Here is a 21,806-nt window from a genome sequence, read left to right on the forward strand (position 1 = left end):
GCGGTTTTTTCTTTTTCAGAAATTATCTCTCTTTTTAAGAGTTCTTTTTATAGGTTGAAGTATTCTATTTCATTTCTTAGATGGTTTATCAGATACTGATAAAAAGCAGACTATAAATTTATTGGTTTGTTATTCTCTGTGTTATGAAAGCAAAAAAGATCTCATCTGTGTATGTCATTCCAAAACATTTTCTCGTTCCTGCCAATGCTCCACAACTGGTGTAACAAAGGCCGTGGTATGTACTATCCTGTCTGGGATGGTGCATATAAAAGATCCCTTGCTGCTAATCGAAAAGAATTAGTTTTTGAAGTGGCAACAGCAGGTTTCCTCTCTCAATATCTGTGTTTGGTCCGTAGCCATATGTCCGATGCCATATAACTGTAAATAAAATGTGTTGAGTGCATCGTTAAATAAAACATTTCCTTCCTTTCTTCCAAAGCATTTAACAGATTCACCTCAAACGACACCACTAGAACACATTGATTTATTAATTATCAGCTACTGGATGTCCAGGGAACATTTCGTTTTCAAAATCTTGATTAGTGATATTTCCCATCAATTGAAAATTGATTAGCAACCACGGTACAGTTTAATGTTTTAAAATTGCATAGCGATCTCGGAAACTTGTGTAGCGAATCGCAGTGTGATACAGAACGAAATGTTCCTTGATGTCAAACATTTGGTATGTCTGACATGTAGTTCGAGAAGAAACCTGGTACATTTTTCTGTTAATAGCAAGGGATCTTTTCCACAGACAGGATAGCACATACCATGTCCTTTTTATATACCAGTTGTGGTGCACTGGCTGGAACAAGAAATAGCCCAATGGGCTCACCAACAGGGATCGATCCTAGACCGACCACTGAGCTCTACACACACACACCACATACACACAAACAGCATTCGAAATAAGCACTTGTCCGTTTGTCCCGACAAGTGAAAATCTATTTGGACAAGCAAAATGTGCCTCGGTGGTTGTCCAGTGGATAAGTAAAAAATTACAGTGCAGTTTCATTTTGAGCAATCACAAACATCCTCCTGGTACTTGATTAACACAAACCACTTATTTGGACAAGTGAAAATATTGGCAGACAAATACATTTCTAGATGTATTTTGTCCGGTGGACTAGTAAATGTTTTTGCTTATTTCTATCACTGACAAACACACCCAGTAATTTTGGAAAATAAACACAAAACATTATTTTCTTTTACTGTTTTGAGTTTGAAGCCATTTGAAAAGATTTTCTGCAAATAAACTGTTTTTCCATTATTAAAAACATTTTTAGTTAAAATATGAATATCTGTATAACCAATGCATTTCTGGAATTGTGATGTTTTTGTATGTAAAAATGTTTTATTTCTTCAAATGGCCAAATATCAAATATATTTCTTGGTATAAATAATGCTTTATGTTTAAAACATATTAAGGTAAAATAATGGATTTTTTATTTAAAAAACAATGGTAAAAAACAGTGTGTGTATTACTTTTGTAGGGGGAAACAAATGGAAGTCTTGTAAGGCCAAAAAACTCAAGATAGTCCCTGTTACAACAGAGTATATTAAACAAACAGACTTGGAGCCAAAGTCACAAAACATTGTTATGTTTATGGTTAGCAGCCATGCATTTACATGTGTTTGTTGTTTATTTTGTGCAGAAAATTACATAATCACAGAATATAGGTCACGGTAAAGATGAAAGAAAATTATTTATGTGTGTTTTGAACTCACTGTAATTGTGTTATGATCGCGGATTTAGTAGCATAGTTTTGCATGTAAACATAAATTTACAACTGAAAAAAACTGTTGTTATAATAACACACAGTACAAACAATACAGTTGGAAATGCATATAAATTACTTTCTTTTGTCCTTACCATCACACATCTTCCATTTTGATGTAATGTTTGGCACTTTCTTTTGTCCTTACTATCACACATCTTCCATTCTGATGTAATGTTTGGCACTTTCTTTTGTCCTTACCATTACACATCTTCCATACTGATGTCATGTTTGGCATACTTTCTTTTGTCCTTACCATCACACATCTTACATTCTGATGTCATATTTGGCACTTTCTTTTGTCCTTACCATTACACATCTTCCATACTGATGTCATGTTTGGCATACTTTCTTTTGTCCTTACCATCACACATCTTCCATACTGATGTCATATTTGGCATACTTTCTTTTGTCCTTACCATTACACATCTTCCATACTGATGTGATGTTTGGCACTTTCTTTTGTCCTTACCATCACACATCTTCCATTCTGATGTCATATTTGGCACTTTCTTTTGTCCTTACCATCACACATCTTACATTCTGATGTCATGTTTGGCATACTTTCTTTTGTCCTTACCATCACACATCTTCCATACTGATGTGATGTTTGGCACTTTCTTTTGTCCTTACCATCACACATCTTCCATACTGATATAATGTTTTGTATATTTTCTTTTGTCCTTACCAACACACATCTTCCATTCTGATGTGATGTTTGGCATACTTTCTTTTGTCCTTATTTAATTTATTTAGTTAATTAATTTATTTATTTAAATTGTTTTGTTTTATTGTTGTTTGGAAAACAAAAAGTAAATACTTGAACAATATTTCCATAGTAACATATATTTTACTAAGATAATTACTCAAATAAAATTATTTGCTTACATTTTAAATTTTTTATTCCATAATTACTATCATTTCATCTTTACTTGGAAAAAAAAAATGAATTGAAAAATGTTTCCATGGTAACAATTACTTTAATGCGTCTGCTCAGTCGGCAACACATCGTGTTTGTCTTAACATTTACCTGACTGCCCCGAGTTGGAAACCGTCCAGTATTACACAAAAAATACACAAAAACATGTCAGCTATTTTGGTAGAGGTGAATATTTTACAATTGGCTTCTTTAAGACAGTTTGTTAAAAACATCACCTGATAAGCAAGAGCAATTGAGTGTAGTTGTTTGGAGTATATTTATAATACTGAGAAAAGTTTCCAGTCAGTAGTAGACAAGTATTTTTCTGAGACTGCTTTCCAAACCATATGTCTGTTTAGTACCACCTACATAACGCAGTACATCTGTTTTGTTTCCTTTACAATGAAGACATTTCTGCTACAGTATTTAGTAAACCGCAATAGCAGAGGCAGTTGCCATAGCAGCAGGAACCATTTTGTTTTCACTGTGCTTTAGTGGACTGGTATGTTAAACAAACTTAAAAAACCGGTGAAAATTATTTTGAAAATGCTCCGATGTGTTAAGGACACATTGAAGGTAAGCTGTTTCTAATTACTTCCAGGTACATTCTGTTGTAAGTGCAATAGTTCACATGTTTTACATGATTTTCCAATAAAATAATCTTTGCATATTCATTCATTTCAACTTATTTTTATGCTTATATCCAATTAAGATTCAAGCATGCTGTCCTGGGCACACACCTCAGCTATCTGGGCTGTCTGTCCAGGACAGTGAGTTAGTTATTAGTTGTTAATGAGAGAGAGAAGAGGGTGTAGTGGTCTTACACCTACTCATGGAGTCGTTAAAACTCACTCTGGGTGGGAGCCGGTACCGGGCTGCGAACCCTGTAACTATCAGCTTTATGTCCGATGGCTTAACCACGACACCACCGAGGCATATAATTAACTCAAGAATATCAAAATTGACATAAATTGTGGTTTCCTTAAGAATCCTTGTCACAAACATGAAGTACAAAGAAAATATTCAACATCCATCCATTAATATAGATGCCAGTTCTTTCTCAAGACATGGGAACGGGATTTAGGTTGAGTGCTTGCTTGAAGTGCTTGTGTCACAGGAGCGAACCATCTCGGTGGATCTATTCAACTGTAAATAAAATGTGTTGAATGCATCGTTAAATAAAATATTTCCTTCTTAACCTTGCGCTCAAACTGATGAACCAAATCCAGTGAAATAGCATATTTTTAGAGTATAAATGCAGAAAGAGCCTCTGTATGAAGTCTAAGCTACTTATAAGTGCCATATTCATGTTCTGCGACCCTCAAAACCCACATATTGATATATTACAAGGAGTATATGCCTTAAAAACTTTAAAATTAATGGCAAATGATTTAATTTGGCCGCCATTTTGAATAAATTACAGTTCCTGATATAAAACGTGGCCATAGACCAAAACTTCCACAAATTTCATGTTTAGTGACTGAACTGGCTATAGAAAGAAAAAAAAGAAAGAAAGAAAAAAATGTTTTATTTAACGACGCACTCACATTTTATTTACAGTTTTATGGCGTCAGATATATGGTTAAGGACCACACAGAGTTTGAGAAGAAACCCGCTGTCACCACTACATGGACTACTCTTTCCGATTAGCAGCAAGGGATCTTTTATTTGCGCTTCCCATATACGTGCTAGGTTTAGCGCCAGCTCTTTTGTTTTTAGGTGGGGGTTAAGGCTAATGAATTCGATTTTGTTTTTTCTACCTTTTTTGTTGGTGGTGGGCTTTCTGGGTTGGGGAGGTGGGGTAGGGGATTTTGGGGTGGGGGTTGGTTCTTTATCGTCCTGGGTTTGAACATGAATTTCTTCCTCAACCATGTTGAGCGTGGTTTCTTTGTTTTGGTTTTGGTCAGCCATTTTTTTTTTCTTCAGTTTTAGCGGTTTTTTATTTTCTATTTCGTTTAAGTGTCAAGGCTTTGTTGAGTTCTCTAAGTTATTTTTGAGTAGTATTACGATATAACTATATTATTGTACAACTAGAGCTAGTTAGAAAATGAGTTTGTTAGTGAATTTAATAGTTAATATAGCGAGTTAAGTGATTTAGGCTTTTCTTTGCGGTCCTGAACGGTGCCACGTATAATTTTCGTTATTTTGTTGTTGGTAATTTAGGTGTAGCAGTGTTTTGCTACTGAGTTACTTTTTATTAAAGGTTTAACAAAAAGGTCTATAATATTCTCTGGTTGGGTTGGGTTATCTTAATTGCTAGTGGTTTAGTAACCTAATACATGAATTAACAAAAACAGTTCTAAAGAAATCAAAGTACACAATATTTTACTATAAAAGGTCCTAACGGTTTGACTTTACACAAATGATATTTCCTAATATAATAATAATAAAAAAGAGTTTCTTACCTTAGTCCAAGTTCAATACAGCTCCTAGTTTTGTAACCATACTCATTGGAGTCATATATGCAGGTCCTTTACTGTTATACTAGTTACAACAAGTTAAGAGCCAGTATCAAATTTTACCTTACTTTAAAAAAAATTAAAACAAAAAATCAAGGATGGTGATAGGTAATGGAAAGTAGATTACAGACTTGAATAAAGCATTTCAGAAAGTGTATGGCAAATGTATAAAAAAAAATCGAAGATTGTTAGAATTTTTAACACATTTCTAACTAAGCAGGCCATCTGCATGGTGCACGTGACACTCCTTTTTTTATGCTTAAGTTTTCATGTTAGGGTTGGGAGGGTATAAATTTCTTTGCAATCTGGCTTCGGATAACCATGCCACGTAAACGTAAACTGAGCATTCTGGGCTGTGTTTGAGCCCTGCCATGTCTGAATGATCAGTAATGAGATGCCCTCTTGACATTCTGACATATAATTTGTATTGAATTGCATGGAGTAATTAATGGTGGCGTGTAACCTATAGATTCAAATGTTGCCAGTAAACGTTCATTTTCTATCTTTCTGTGCAATAAGACTGCCTTGACTTTTATTCATTTCATTTTACTTTTTTGCTTATAGCCAATTAAGGTTCAAGCATGTTATCCTGGGCAAACACCTTGCCTACCCGGGCTGTGACTAGTGGTTAGTTGTCAGTGGTTAGTAAAATAGAATACTCTACCCCTGAGCTACATCCCACCCTAAGGCCCAAAACACACCAAAGTTGGGTCTGGGTCTGGGGCTGGGGCTGGAGCTGGGGCTGGGGCTGGGGCTGGGGCTGGAGCTGGGGCTGGGGCTGGGGCTGGGGCTGGGGCTGGGGCTGGGTGAGGGTCTGGGGCTGGGGCTGGGGCTGGGGCTGGGGCTGGGGCTGGGGTTGGGGCTGGGTGAGGGGCTGGGGCTGGGGCTGGGGCAGTGGCTGGGTGAGGGGCTGGGTCTGGGTGAGGGTCTGGGTCTGGGTCTGGGTCTGGGTGAGGGTCTGGGTCTGGGTCTGGGGCTGGGTCTGGGTCTGAGTCTGGGTCTGAGTCTGAGTCTGGGTCTGGGTCTGGGTGAGGGCCTTGGTCTGGGTCTGGGTCTGGGTGAGGGCCTTGGTCTGGGGTCTGGGTGAGGGCCTTGGTCTGGGTCTGGGTCTGGGTGAGGGCCTTGGTCTGGGTCTGGGGTCTGGGTGAGGGCCTTGGTCTGGGTCTGGGTCTGGGTCTGGGTGAGGGCCTTGGTCTGGGTCTGGGGTCTGGGTGAGGGCCTTGGTCTGGGTCTGGGTCTGGGTCTGGGTGAGGGCCTTGGTCTGGGTCTGGGTCTGGGTGAGGGCCTTGGTCTGGGTCTGGGGTCTGGGGTCTGGGTGAGGGCCTTGGTCTGGGTCTGGGTCTGGGTCTGGGTGAGGGCCTTGGTCTGGGTCTGGGTCTGGGTGAGGGCCTTGGTCTGGGTCTGGGGTCTGGGTGAGGGCCTTGGTCTGGGTCTGGGTCTGGGTCTGGGTCTGGGTGAGGGCCTTGGTCTGGGTCTGGGTCTGGGTCTGGGTCTGGGTGAGGGCCTTGGTCTGGGTCTGGGTCTGGGTCTGGGTGAGGGCCTTGGTCTGGGTCTGGGTCTGGGTGAGGGCCTTGGTCTGGGTCTGGGTCTGGGTCTGGGGTCTGGGGTCTGGGTGAGGGCCTTGGTCTGGGTCTGGGTCTGGGTCTGGGTGAGGGCCTTGGTCTGGGTCTGGGTGAGGGCCTTGGTCTGGGTCTGGGTCCGGGTCTGGGGTCTGGGGTCTGGGTGAGGGCCTTGGTCTGGGTCTGGGTCTGGGTGAGGGCCTTGGTTTGGGTCTGGGTCTGGGTCTGGGTCTGGGTGAGGGCCTTGGTCTGGGTCTGGGTGTGGGTCTGGGTGAGGGCCTTGGTCTGGGTCTGGGTCTGGGTGAGGGCCTTGGTCTGGGTCTGGGTCTGGGTCTGGGTGAGGGCCTTGGTCTGGGTCTTGGTGAGGGCCTTGGTCTGGGTCTGGGTCTGGGTCTGGGTGAGGGCCTTGGTCTGGGACTGGGTCTGGGTCTGGGGTCTGGGGTCTGGGTGAGGGCCTTGGTCTGGGTCTGGGTCTGGGTGAGGGCCTTGGTCTGGGTCTGGGGTCTGGGGTCTGGGTGGGGCTTGGTCTGGGTCTGGGTCTGGTCTGGGTCTGGGTCTGGGTCTGGGTGAGGGCCTTGGTCTGGGTCTGGGGTCTGGGTGAGGGCCTTGGTCTGGGTCTGGGTCTGGGGTCTGGGTGAGGGCCTTGGTCTGGGTCTGGGGTCTGGGGTCTGGGTGAAGGCCTTGGTCTGGGTCTGGGTCTGGGGTCTGGGTGAGGGCCTTGGTCTGGGTCTGGGGTCTGGGGTCTGGGTGAGGGCCTTGGTCTGGGTCTGGGGTCTGGGTGAGGGCCTTGGTCTGGGTCTGGGGTCTGGGTGAGGGCCTTGGTCTGGGTCTGGGTCTGGGGTCTGGGTGAGGGCCTTGGTCTGGGTCTGGGTCTGGGGTCTGGGTGAGGGCCTTGGTCTGGGTCTGGGGTCTGGGTGAGGGCCTTGGTCTGGGTCTGGGGTCTGGGGTTTGGGTGAGGGCCTTGGTCTGGGTCTGGGTCTGGGGTCTGCGTGAGGGCCTTGGTCTGGGTCTGGGGTCTGGGTGAGGGCCTTGGTCTGGGTCTGGGGTCTGGGTGAGGGCCTTGGTCTGGGTCTGGGGTCTGGGGTCTGGGTGAGGGCCTTGGTCTGGGTCTGGGGTCTGGGTGAGGGCCTTGGTCTGGGTCTGGGGTCTGGGTGAGGGCCTTGGTCTGGGTCTGGGGTCTGGGGTCTGGGTGAGGGCCTTGGTCTGGGTCTGGGTCTGGTGTCTGGGTGAGGGCCTTGGTCTGGGTCTGGGGTCTGGGGTCTGGGTGAAGGTACTTGGTCTGGGTCTGGGGTCTGGGGTCTGGGTGAGGGCCTTGGTCTGGGTCTGGGGTCTGGGGTCTGGGTGAGGGCCTTGGTCTGGGTCTGGGTCTGGGGTCTGGGGTCTGGGTGAGGGCCTTGGTCTGGGTCTGGGTCTGGGTCTGGGTGAGGGCCTTGGTCTGGGTCTGGGTCTGGGTGAGGGCCTTGGTCTGGGTCTGGGTCTGGGGTCTGGGTGAGGGCCTTGGTCTGGGTCTGGGTCTGGGGTCTGGGTGAGGGCCTTGGTCTGGGTCTGGGTCTGGGGTCTGGGTGAGGGCCTTGGTCTGGGTCTGGGTCTGGGGTCTGGGTGAGGGCCTTGGTCTGGGTCTGGGGTCTGGGTGAGGGCCTTGGTCTGGGTCTGGGTCTGGGTGAGGGCCTTGGTCTGGGTCTGGGTCTGGGGTCTGGGTGAGGGCCTGGGTCTGGGTCTGGGTCTGGGTCTGGGTCTGGGTGAGGGCCTTGGTCTGGGTCTGGGGTCTGGGGTCTGGGTCTGGGTCTGGGGTCTGGGTGAGGGCCTTGGGTCTGGGTCTGGGGTCTGGGTGAGGGCCTTGGTCTGGGTCTGGGTCTGGTCTGGGTGAGGGCCTTCTGGGTCTGGGGTCTGGGTCTTGGTCTGGGTCTGGGTCTGGGGTCTGGGGTCTGGGTCTGGGTCTGGGTGAGGGCCTTGGTCTGGGTCTGGGTCTGGGTGAGGGCCTTGGTCTGGGTCTGGGTCTGGGTGAGGGCCTTGGTCTGGGTCTGGGTCTGGGCCTTGGTCTGGGTCTGGGTGGTGAGGGCCTTGGGGGTCTGGGGTCTGGGTGAGGGCCTTGGTCTGGGTCTGGGGTCTGGGTGAGGGCCTTGGTCTGGGTCTGGGTCTGGGTACTCTGGGTCTGGGGTCTGGGGTCTGGGTGAGGGCCTTGGTCTGGGTCTGGGTCTGGGTGAGGGCCTTGGTCTGGGTCTGGGGTCTGGGTGAGGGCCTTGGTCTGGGTCTGGGTCTGGGTGAGGGCTGGGTGAGGGCCTTGGTCTGGGTCTGGGTCTGGGGGTCTGGGTCTGGGTGAGGGCCTTGGTCTGGGTCTGGGGTTCTGGGTCTGGGTGAGGGCCTTGGTCTGGGTCTGGGTCTGGGGTCTGGGGCCTCTGGGTGAGGGTCTTGGTCTGGGTCTGGGGGGGTCTGGGTCTGGGTCTGGGTGAGGGCCTTGGTCTGGGTCTGGGTCTGGGTCTGGGTCTGGGTCTGGGTGAGGGCCTTGGTCTGGGTGGGTCTGGGTCTTGGGTCTGGGTCTGGGGTCTGGGGTCTGGGTGAGGGCCTTGGTCTGGGTCTGGGTCTGGGGTCTGGGTGAGGGCCTTGGTCTGGGTCTGGGTGGGTGAGGGCCTTGGTCTGGGTCTGGGTCTGGGTCTGGGGGTCTGGGTCTGGGTGAGGGCCTTGGTCTGGGTCTGGGGTCTGGGGTCCTTGGTCTGGGTCTGGGTCTGGGTGAGGGCCTTGGTCTGGGTCTGGGTCTGGGTGAGGGCCTTGGTCTGGGTCTGGGTCTGGGTGAGGGCTGGGTGAGGGCCTTGGTCTGGGTCTGGGTCTGGGGTCTGGGTGTGGGTCTGGGTGAGGGCCTTGGTCTGGGTCTGGGGTCTGGGGTCTGGGTGAGGGCCTTGGTCTGGGTCTGGGGTCTGGGTGAGGGCCTTGGTCTGGGTCTGGGTCTGGGTCTGGGTCTGGGGGGTCTGGGGCTGGGGCTGGGCCTGGGCCTGGGGCTGGAGCTGGGGCTGGGTGAGGGTCTGGGTCTGGGTCTGGGTCTGGGTCTGGTGAATAATGCAAAGTCACCATGTCTGGTATATTTTGATGCCTGGGTCCGTAACCATAACTAATTTTCAGTATACATGTATATTAACTGCGTTCATATCTTTAGATCTATTTTCTTCTGTAAACACCAACAATAATTATGTGAATCCTACTTTGATTAATATATATATCTTTCCTGTTGTTATTAAGACAAAAAATTAAAATACTACTTGCACAGGCTCCAGTTGCCATTCTGGCAGTGTGAAAATGAAATGCATGTTCTACGATGTCTGTTGCCAGATCTGTAGTTCACCCCAGACACAGACACAGACACAGAATGTGTTTTGTCACATTCAATTCAATGCGTTTCATTTTCGATAGGTACCACAATTGTCAGATCCAGACACAGACATGGTGTGTTTTGCACATTCGATTCAATACGATTCAATGCATTTCATTTTCGACTGGTATCATAATCGCCAGATCCAGACATATCCAGATTCGGTGTGTTTGGACCTAACAATGTTGATTATTTCTGGAAGTGATTTAAAAATTGTTTCTCCAGTCACCACTAGCAATGTTGAATATTACCTAGCATTATATAAAGATCTTTTAAGGGCGTCACATGACGTAGCTCAGTGATAATGCAGTAACTTCATGCATGGTCATTCTAGGATCAATCCCCGTCGATGGGCCCATTCGTTTAAGCCAGTGCACCATGACTGGTATATCAGAGACCATGGTTTGTGCTATCCTGTGTGTGGGATGGTGCATATAAAAAATCCCTTGCTACTAATGGAAAAATGTTGCGGGTTTCCTCTCTAAGATTACATGTCAAAATTACCAAATGTTTTACTTTCAATAGCCGATGATTAATTAAAATCATTGTTCTTTGGTGGTGGTGTTAAAAGATACTTTAACTAGCTTTTCTATAGATTTAGTTTTTCCAATCTAAACCTATGATGTAATGAACGTTACCATCACATATAAAGCAAGTGTTTTACCTTTAAGCTGCAGGTTCTTTACCTTTAAGCTGCATCCCACCCCTCTAAGACTGTTGAGTTATTCAAAGATATTCTTTTCCCAGTCTGAATCTGTGATGTGATGCATTCTACCATCACAAATCAAGCAAGTACTCTACCTTTAAGTTGCATCCCACCCCCTAAGAATGTTGAATATTACCGTCGATTATCTATAGATCCTGTTTTCCAAGTCTAAATCTGCAATGTGCATTATCAGGGGTTGGGTTACCTGGAGATAAACACGACTGTAGGTTACATGTAGGTCTTTTCTTATCTAGCTAAATCTGTCTTAGTCTGGCAAATCAACCTCCCATCACCTTTCTCCCCCCCCCCCTCCCTCCCCCTCTCCCCTCTCTGACAATCATGTTACTGCTGCCTCCCAAGCAAGTTGTTTTGGTCCCTTTCATCCGTTATCTGACCTTTGACCTCAGAAGACAGCATGTTGTTTGTTATCTCTTTAGGAAGATCATCTTGCACAGGCACCATCTTGGGATTCCTCTTGGGCTAGTTCACTTCTAAAGGGATGTAAGGTCAGTGCCTGGAAGTTATGATACTAAGTTTTAACATACATAACGTGTAAGTTCTTAAAAATGAAGATGCATGTTTATGAAATACATAAAACATATTTAAAACTAGCTCGGTCGATGAAACGGTGGATGAATCCGGAGATAAATATCGGTTAAATGTTCACAGCCCACGGTCCCTCGCAGCCGATAATGTCATTTGTTGGTTTGAACATGTTACAGAATGACACAGATGGAGATTTAGTGGTAGGAATTATTTCTGATATACATACAGTGTAAACTGCCAGTGGTGTCAAACCATGACTAATGTCAGGAAAATAGTATCTTGGACGGGATACAGGGGCACGTGAAAGTGTTTTGTTCCTATTTCCAGCATGAAGAAGTTTGCTCGCAACATTCTCAAGGTGAGTAATAAACTGCAGGACATGGGTTGGGATAGACCCATGCCCAGTGTTGTGGTGAGCAGATGTACAGAAACCGGTCTATATGCACTTTTTTACCTTTTATTAATTCTTGAGTTATCTTCTCTTGCATTGTGTTATCCTGTTATCATTGACAATTATACAAGTTCAGATTGGCAGATTGGTGGTTTATTATTAACGTTTGTTTTAACCCTTTCCAGGGGCTTATAGGCGTAACATTTGTTTTAACCCTTCCAGTGGCGTATAGACTGAGGGTTTTGAGGGGTTCAAATTACACACACACACCCCAATCCATTGAGACTAAAACTTAGTTTTTTTTACAGTGTAATATTAGGCTATTCATATATAGGTGTTCAGGGAAAATATACAGAAAATTGTCATTTAGATTCATATTCAAAATCCCCCCCCCCCCCCCCCCCCCCCCCAAACCAAAATAATAAAGAATATTGTTATCTGTTTTTGACTGGATAACAAAACATATTCTTATCTGTTTTTGATTGGTTAATGAAGAATATTGTTATCTGTTTTTGATTGGATAACCCAAAAATAGTATTATCTGTTTTTGATTGGATAATGATGTGTCCTATTATCTGTTTTTGATTGGTTAATGAAGAATATTGTTACCTGTTATCTAAAGTGCATCATTGAGCATATTATTTTGTCTCTTCTTTGACCCAAATACCTTTATTAAGTCTACTATTAGTTTTAAAACTGGCTGTAATTATCATTATATAATATTACCGGCCTCGGTGGCGTCGTGGTTAGGCCATCGGTCTACAGGCTGGTAGGTACTGGGTTCGGATCCCAGTCGAGGCATGGGATTTTTAATCCAGATGCCAACTCCAAACTTTGAGTGTCTGCTCCACAAGGCTCAATGGGTAGGTGTAAACCACTTGCACCGACCAGTGATCCATAACTGGTTCAACAAAGGCCATGGTTTGTGCTATCCTGTCTGTGGAAAGCACAAATAAAAGATCCCTTGCTGCTAATCGGAAAGAGTAGCCCATGTAGTGGCGACAGCGGGTTTCCTCTCAAAATCTGTGTGGTCCTTAACCATATGTCTGATGCCATATAACCGTAAACAAAATGTGTTGAGTGCGTCGTTAAATAAAACATTTCTTTCTTTCTTTTTTATATAATATTATGTGTTCAGCTGTTTATCTGTGATGTTTATAAAACTTAATGAATGACAAACTTTAATCTTTAACTTTGTGATTGAAACATATTTTATTGCTTTTTAAAGAACAAATGGATTAGGCACAAGTTACACAACTTACTTAACTTTCTAAAACAGATATCTACTGTTTATAAAAGCAATCAAAGCAATCTTAGTGCTAACGTCATCTTAAGTCACTAAGGTCGATAGTAGAACTCTGTGACTTAAGGTGATTTTAGTGTTAAGATCGCTTCTTAAACCGGAGACCAGGGGCCTAATTCACTAAACTCTCGCAACTTTGCGATCTCGCTGTGCAATGCTAAAAGACTTGCAAAGACGATGCTTTGTTGTCTGGCAGAGACTAAGAGACCTTTGTGAATGAGGCCCCAGAACACTAATGTAACAACTCCTGCAGTTGCCCACAGCAATCAGCAATCAGCAATCAGCAATCAGCAATACTGTGGAAACTGCCTTGCAGTTTTTACTTCTCCATGGAACGTGTTTGTGTTTGACTATATTCAGGGGTTTTTTCTTTTCTACAGCATGTTTTTTTTGCAGGGTTGTATAAAGCCTGATGTTTTTTGTTAGGGGATCGATCAATTAATATTCCTAATTCAAGTAAAAATCGACCACTTAGATTTTCTGGTTCATGCAAGTGATATCAGAAATAATGTTTTATACACTTATCTCAGCTATGCATTTGCTCAATGTATTTTCCCCCAGTTCATTCTTGCATCAACTGAAAAAACAATCTAGGCACTCAGTTTTCACTGAAATCATGGATCATGGTTCAGCTGTCAACGTAGAACATTAAAGTTTGTTTTATTTAACAACACCACTAGAGCACATTGATTTTTTATCTTATCATCGGCTATTGGATGTCAAACATATGATCATTCTGACACTGTGTTTTAGAGGAAACCCGCTGTCGCCACATAGGCTACTTTTTTATGACAGGCAGCAAGGGATCTTTTATTTGTGCTTCCCACAGGCAGGATAGCACAAACCATGGCCTTTGTTGAACCAGTTGTGGATCACTGGTCAGTGCAAGTGGTTTACACCTACCCAGTGAGCCTTGCGGAGCAGTCACTCAGGGTTTGGAGTTGGTATCTGGATTAAAAATCCCATGCCTCGACTGGGATCTGAACCCAGTACCTACCAGCCTGTAGACCGATGGCCTAACCATGATGCCACCGAGGCTGGTAGCTGTCAACGTGAAATGTGACCTACATACATGTATGTACATTCTGTTTAAAGTTAAAGTTTGTTGTTTTGTTTAACAACACCATTAGAGCTCATTGATTTTTAATTATCGCCTATTGGATGTCAAACATTTGGTAATTTTGACACATAATCTTAGAGAGGAAACCCACTAAATTTTTCCATTAGTAGCAAGGGATCTTTTATATGCACTATGGTCTTTGATATACCAGTCGTGGTGCACTGGCTGGAATGCGAAATAGACCAATGGGTCCACTGACAAGGATCGATCCCAAATCAACCATGTATCTAGCGAGCACTTTACCACTGGGCTACGTCCCACCCCCCGCCGCCCCACATTCTATTTAGTAGTAGAACATTCATCTGAGATGCAGTGAGTTTTAGTATTTTGGTATATACTGTCCTGTCTTTGGAAAAGTGAATATAAAAGATTTCTTGTTGCATCTAATTCAAAGTAGTTTATGTGGTGGCTGCAGGTTTCCTCTTTCTTTCGCTCTCATTCTTATCTTGTCTTGTTTAGAAAGGAAAGGAGGAATGGAATGTGTATTTTACAATAACTCAGCATATTTTTAAACTATGGATTAACTTTTGTTTATCTTAACATATATATATATATATATGAAGAGAGAGAGGGGACACAGAGATACAGAGAGAGAGAGAGAGAGAGAGAGAGAGAGAGAGAGAGAGAGAGAGAGAGAGAGAGAGAGAGAGAGAGAGAGAGAGAGAGAGAGAGGAAGAGAGGGAGAGAGAGAGAGCAAGAGAGAGAGAGAGAGAGAGACAGACAGAGAGAGGGAGAGAGAGAGGACACAGAGATATACAAAAAGAGAGAGAGACAGACAGACAGACAGACAGACAGAGAGAGAGAGAGGGAGGGAGAGAGAGAGAGAGAGAGGGAGGGAGGGACGGAAGGATGGACGGAGGGAAGGAGAGAGAGAGAGCAAGAGAGAGAGAGAGAGAGAGGGGGAAAAAGAGAGAGGGAGAGAGAGATGGGGGAGAAGAGAGAGGGGGGAGCGAGAGAGAGGGAGAGGGAGAGAGATAGAGGGAGAGGAGAGAGAGAGAGACGGAAACAGAGAGGGAGAGAGAGAGGACACAGAGAGATAGAGAGAGAGAGAGAGAGAGAGAGAGAGAGAGAGACAGAGAGAGAGAGAGAGAGAGAGAGAGAGAGAGAGAGAGAGAGGGAGGGACGGAAGGAGGGAAGGAGAGAGAGCAAGAGAGAGAGAGGACACAGAGATATACAAAGAGAGAGAGAGAGAGAGAGAGAGAGAGAGAGAGAGAGAGTGAGAGAGAGAAGGAGAGAGAGAGGACACAGAGATATACAAAAAGAGAGAGAGAGAGACAGACAGACAGACAGACAGAGAGGGAGGGAGGGACGGAGTGAGAGTGAGAGAGTGAGAGTGAGAGAGTGAGGGTGAGGGTGAGGGTGAGGGTGAGAGTGAGAGAGAGAGAAGGAGAGAGAGGACACAGAGATATACAAAAAGAGATAGAGAGAGAGAGAGAGAGAGAGAGAGAGACAGACAGACAGACAGACAGACAGACAGACAGACAGACAGACAGGGAGAGAGGGAGAAAGAGGGAGGGAGGGAGGGAAGGACGGATGGAGGGAACGAGAGAGAGAGAGCAAGAGAGAGAGGGGACACAGAGATATACAAAGAGAGAGAGAGAGAGAGACAAAGAGAGAGAGACAGAGAGAGAGAGAGAGAGAGAGAGAGAGAGGTTGGAAAGAGAGAAAGGAAACTTGCTGCTGTCAAATAGTCAGACCCTACACACAAAAAAGCAACAAGGGCTCTTTTACATGCACTTTTTGATGGACAGGACAGTACACACCACAAGCTTTAATATACCAATCATGAGGCACTATTTGAGATGGGGAAAAAAACCTGAGTCTATCAAAGGACGTGCCCTACCACTGAGCTACACTGCATGTATGTAAATACAATGACACATCTAGAAGTAACAAACAGCTGTACATGTACAAACTGCGGAGTGCAAATTGGACACTGGAGTGTGGATAATTGTAAATCTGTGTGCATTAAGTCATTTCGCCGTGACCTTTACCAAAACATTTGATCAAGCACTATGGCGTATGTAAACTGTCCGTAAACCGGTAAACGTTACATTGGCTTTCTGACAAAACTACAGGATGCACTTTTATCGGTTGTGATTATTTGCCAGAATTTGTGAGGCAAAATGAGGTTGATGTTTTATGATCTTTTTTTAATGTTTTATTTTATTTTAAAATAAAAACAAAAATTGTGTCAAAATATGTTAGACAAAAAAAAGGTGCATTTATGTTTGTTTGCAGGACTTCATCTGTTTTTATGACATCATATTTGCTGTGTTTGTGCCAATTATTTCTTGGAAGTAGGATTTTATTTCATTGGTGAAGTGATGAACCATCTGTCTCAAATATGATGAGCTGGAGAATCATGTAATCCATCTCAGTAAATCTATTTTTGTCCCATTCCAACCACATTTCTGTGGTTATTAAATTGAAAGCCAGGGTATGTGTTCTCCAGTCTGTGTTGAAATTTAAGTTATGCATAGCAATTCTGAATTTAAAAAACATGTTGGCACAATGAATTTACTGTTCTAATCTACTGTTAGTTTTAAAACTTTTCTGGAGAAGCATGCCCCCAAATCCCTTTAGTCTTTATAATTGATCAGGCAGGATGTAGCCCAGTGGTACAGCTTTCGCTCGATGTGCGGTCAGTCTGGGATCGATCCCCATCGGTGGGCCCATTGGGCTATTTCTCGTTCCAGCCAGTGCACCACGACTGGCATATCAAAGGCCGTGGTATGTATTACCCTGTCTGTGGGATGGTGCATATAAAAGATCCCTATCTGCCGAGTAAATTCCTGTAATTTGATTGGAAGTAGTATAAAGGAAGCAGATAATATTGTGCTTGAAACATGTAGAGGGTCCTACTTTTTACAGGATGACAAGGAAGGAAGGAAGGAAATGTTTTATTTAACAACGCACTCAACACATTTTATTTACGGTTATATGGCGTCAGTCTTATTATTAAGAACCACACAGATATTGAGAGAGGAAACTCACTGTCGCCACTTCATGGGCTACTCTTTTCGATTAGCAGCAAGGGTTCTTTTATATGCACCATCCCACAGACAGGATAGTACATACCACGACCTTTGTTACACCAGTTGTGGAGCACTCAACACATTTTCTTTACGGTTATATGGCGTCAGTCTTATGGTTAAGGACCACACAGATACTGAAAGAGGAAACTCGCTGTCGCCACTTCATGAGCTACTCTTTTCAATTAGCAGCAAGGGATCTTTTATATGCACCATCCCACAGACAGGATAGTACATACCACGACCTTTGTTACACCAGTTGTGGAGCACTCAACACATTTTCTTTACGGTTATATGGCGTCAGTCTTATGGTTAAGGACCACACAGATACTGAAAGAGGAAACTTCATGGGCTACTCTTTTCAATTAGCAGCAAGGAATCTTTTATATGCACCATCCCAAAGACAGGATAGCACATACCACGGCCTTTGTTACACCAGTTGTGGAGCACTGGCTAGAATGAGAAATAGCCCAATGGGTCCACCAACGGGGATCGATCCTAGACCGACGCACATCAAGCGAACGCTTTACCACTGGACTACATCCCGCCCTTATAACAGGATGACAAGTTTTGTGCAGAACTAGAGTAGTCAAAAGACACTTTCCATGTATAAAAATAGCAGCTGAATCCACCCACCCATCCCATGTTATTCTGATTAATTTACAAGGCTGAAGGACTGTAGTAATGTGTAACTTAACCATGGTATATATATATGTTGATTGAAATGTTGTGTATAGCTATTTTAGCAAAACATGTTATCATTATCATCAGTGTTTTATGACAAACCCTAGCTTTTACATATCTCACCAGTCACTGTCTCTGTTTAATGTACAGTTTAAAGTTGTTTGCACTTAGAACAAAGGGGGTTCAATCCTAAAAACCAAGCATTTCAGGTGAGTGCTCCACACCCCACGTCCTTCATCCCCAGCCTTCACCCCCACACCTCCATCCCCACATTCCCACCCCCGAACTCCCACCCCAGCATTCCCATCCCCACACTTATTGTCCATGAGAGAGGTTTCTTGCACTAATGACTGAACAAATGACTTTCTCTGGTTCTGTCAGCCATGTTTTTTGTTTGTTGTAATTCCCTCCATTGTTTAGTTTGTTATAACTCCCACCTTTGCCAACACCTGTTTCCCTGCTTTTAGCATATTCCAAGTGTCAGTTTGATGTATTCCAGCTGTTCCTAAAGTCAAACAAACAGATAGCCTATCTTGCAGAGACACAAGACATTTAGTTTTTCTCTTTGTTATGTGCCAAATTACTCCCATAATTAGTGAAGTTAATTAGTTCTATTAATTACCACCAATTAGTCTGTGTTAACCCAGTTCTTTGGTCTTCTGCCGGTTCAGTGAAATGTTTCAGGGGTGTTTGGGGTTTTTTAATTCTGTAGACAGCAGTAAGGGACCATTCAGCAATTACATAATAATGCAAGATTTTTTTTTAGTATGTCCTCCCTCTGATGTAAAACGTTGTAATGCAAAGACCACTCCCTCTTGAAAGTTACTTAGCACTCATCAGTTGTCACCCATGCCATGCTTTTGTTGTGATTATAACAAATTTGACCAAAACTACTGGTATGTGCTATCCTGTCTATTGGATGGTGCATATAAAAGATGCTTACTAATGGAAAAATGACTATTACCAAAAGTTTGACATCCAGTAGCTGATGATTAATAAATGAATGTGCTCTAGTGGTGTCGTTAAACAAGACAAACTTTTTTGCTAAGACAACCCCACCCCTCTGAAATTACTTAATGTTCCACAATTTTCACCCACCCCATGCTTTATTTGACATAATTTGACCAAAAATACTAGGTGGTTTTTTTCAATTGCATAAATTATGTTTGTTTGGTTTGTTAATAATGGGAAAAAACCCATCAGAAAATGGGTCCTCCAAGTTTCTTTTCTAAGTTTGTTTATTTTATCGACACCATTAGAGCACATTGATTTATCAATCATCGGCTATTGGATGTCAGACATTTGGTAATTTTGACATATAGTCTTAGAGAGGAAACCCTGTATTTGTTTCCATTAGTAGTGAGGGATCTTTTACATGCACCATTCCACAGACAGGATAGCACATACCACGGCCTTTGATATATCAATCAGGATGCACTGGCTGGAACAAGAAATAGCCCAATGGGCCCACAGACGGGGATCGATCCTAAATTGTCTGTCCATCAAGCGAGCGCTTTACCACTGGGCTATGTCCTGTCCCGTGTCCATTAAGATGACAGTGAAGGTATTATTGAAATTATAGTTCCTTGATTAATTTATCATACTAAACTCTATATTGGATACCGGCCTCGGTGGCATCGTGGTTAGGCCATCGGTCTACAGGCTGGTAGGTACTGGGTTCAGATCCCAGTCAAGGCATGGGATTTTTAATCCAGATACCGACTCCAAACCCTGAGTGAGTGCTCCACAAGGCTCAATGAGTAGGTGTAAACCACTTGCAGCGACCAGTGATCCGTAACTGGTTCAACAAAGGCCATGGTTTGTGCTATCCTGCCTGTGGGAAGTGCAAATAAAAGATACCTGGCTGTCTGTCGTAAAAGAGTACCCTATGTGGTGACAGCGGGTTTCCTCTAAAAACAGTGTCAGAATGACCATATGTTTGACGTCCAATAGCCGATGATAAGATAAAAAATCAATGTGCTCTAGCGGCGTCGTTAAATAAAACAAACTTTACTATATTGGATTACCTGGTACTCTTTTGTATGTTAGTAGGATAAAATAAAACTAGGGAAAATATAATTTCAAACTCCATTAACAGATGACATTCTTTACTGGGGGAGGGTGCGGGATTTAGCTCAGTTGGTTGAGTGCTCGCTTGAGGTGCATGCATCGCAGGATCGAACCACCTCAGTGGATCTATTGAACTGACTGGATTTTTTTCTTGTTCCAATCAGTGCACTACAACTGGTCAGAGGCTGTGGTATGTGCTTTCCTGTCTGTGGAAAAATGCATATAAAAGTTCCCTTGCTACTAATGGAAAAATGTAGTGGGTTTCATCTCTAAGACTATATATCAAAATTACCAAATGTTTGACATCTAGTAACCAATGACTAATTAATCAATGTGCTCTAGTGGTGTTGTTAAAAAAAAAAAAAAACTGTACTTTCTTTACTGTGGATAAGTATTGTATTTTTATTTTTATTTTATATCCAAAATAGCCGTCCTTTTTCTTTTAACCACAAACAAGGAAATATTAACAAGAAGCACTAAAAGTTGTACAGATCAGGGTTAATCTAATGATGTTAGTTCATGCTCTGTACAACACAGAACTAATGTCAGACTTTGAAACTAAAATCTTCTGTTTGGTCCAAGGACTATGGCCATTTTCATCTTTGTATTGTAAAATTGTATAATTAATGTCAGACTTTGAAACTAAAATCTTCTGTTTGGTCCAAGGACTATGGCCATTTTCATCTTTGTATTGTAAAATTGTATAATTAATGTCAGACTTTGAAACTAAAATCTTCTGTTTGGTCCAAGGACTATGGCCATTTTCAGAGGCCTAGCTTCCATATACACAGGTACGCAGCTGCGTACCACCTAAGATTATAATTTATTTATTTTTTAATTAAAATATATAATTAAATACACAGCCAATAGCATTTTATTCCATCGCCGAAAAAGTCTGCGTACCACCTAAAAATCCTAAGCTAGGCCCCTGATTTTCATCTTTGTATTGTAAAATTGTATAATTAATGTCCGATGTTAAAAATAAAATCTACAAAGACTATAGCCATTTTCTTCTTTGTATTGTAAAATTGTATTCCATCGCCGAAAAAGTCTGCGTACCATATAAGATTTTAAAACTAAAATATCCAATATCAGATTTTAAAACTAAAATATGCCAGATTTTAAAAACTAAAATCCTAAGCTAGGCCCCTGATTTTCATCTTTGTATTGTAAAATTGTATAATTAATGTCCGATGTTAAAAATAAAATCTACAAAGACTATAGCCATTTTCTTCTTTGTATTGTAAAATTGTAGACTTAATATCAGATTTTAAAACTAAAATCTGCAATATCAGCTTTTAAAACTAAAATCTGCAATATCAGATTTTAAAACTAAAATATGCAATATCAGATTTTAAAACTAAAATATACAATATCAGATTTTAAAACTAAAATATGCAATATCAGATTTTAAAACTAAAATATGCAAGTACATTTTTCAGATTGTTTGAAAACTGTGGGTTCTGTTCAGCTTGTTGGTAAAATATGCAATATCAGATTTTAAAACTAAAATATGCAAGTACATTTTTCATCTTTGTATTGGAAAATTGTAGACTTAATATCAGATTTAAAAACTAAAATCTTCTTTTTAATACCAAGTAAAAGTACTATGCATGTTATGTGCCATTTTCCTTCTTTATAAACTAGTTGTGTTCAGCTTGTGACTGATATATGTTACCAATATAGGTTCTGTTCAGCTTGTTGGTGATATATGTTACCAATATGGGTTCTGTTCAGATTGTTGGTGATATATGTTACCAATATAGGTTCTGTTCAGCTTGTTGGTGATATATGTTACCAATATGGGTTCTGTTCAGCTTGTTGGTGATATATGTTACCAATGTGGGTTCTGTTCAGCTTGTTGGTGATATATGT

General features: G+C 43.0%; 2 protein-coding genes across 2 annotated transcripts in view; one reads left to right on the top strand and one right to left on the bottom strand.

Annotated features, from left to right (window-relative positions):
- LOC121387742 (nicotinamidase-like) overlaps nt 1-5,362 on the bottom strand; it is a 76,451-nt gene extending 71,089 nt beyond the window's left edge. Inside the window, exon 1 of the mRNA XM_041518942.1 lies at nt 5,103-5,362. The gene's annotated coding sequence lies outside the window, so the exon portion shown is untranslated. The remainder of the gene's footprint in view (nt 1-5,102) is intronic.
- The window catches only part of LOC121387743, an 89,541-nt gene that overhangs the window by 8,209 nt on the left and 59,526 nt on the right, over nt 1-21,806 (top strand).

This window comes from Gigantopelta aegis, chromosome 13, assembly GCF_016097555.1.
Source record: "Gigantopelta aegis isolate Gae_Host chromosome 13, Gae_host_genome, whole genome shotgun sequence".
In the NCBI taxonomy this organism is placed as follows: Eukaryota; Metazoa; Mollusca; class Gastropoda; order Neomphalida; family Peltospiridae; genus Gigantopelta; species Gigantopelta aegis.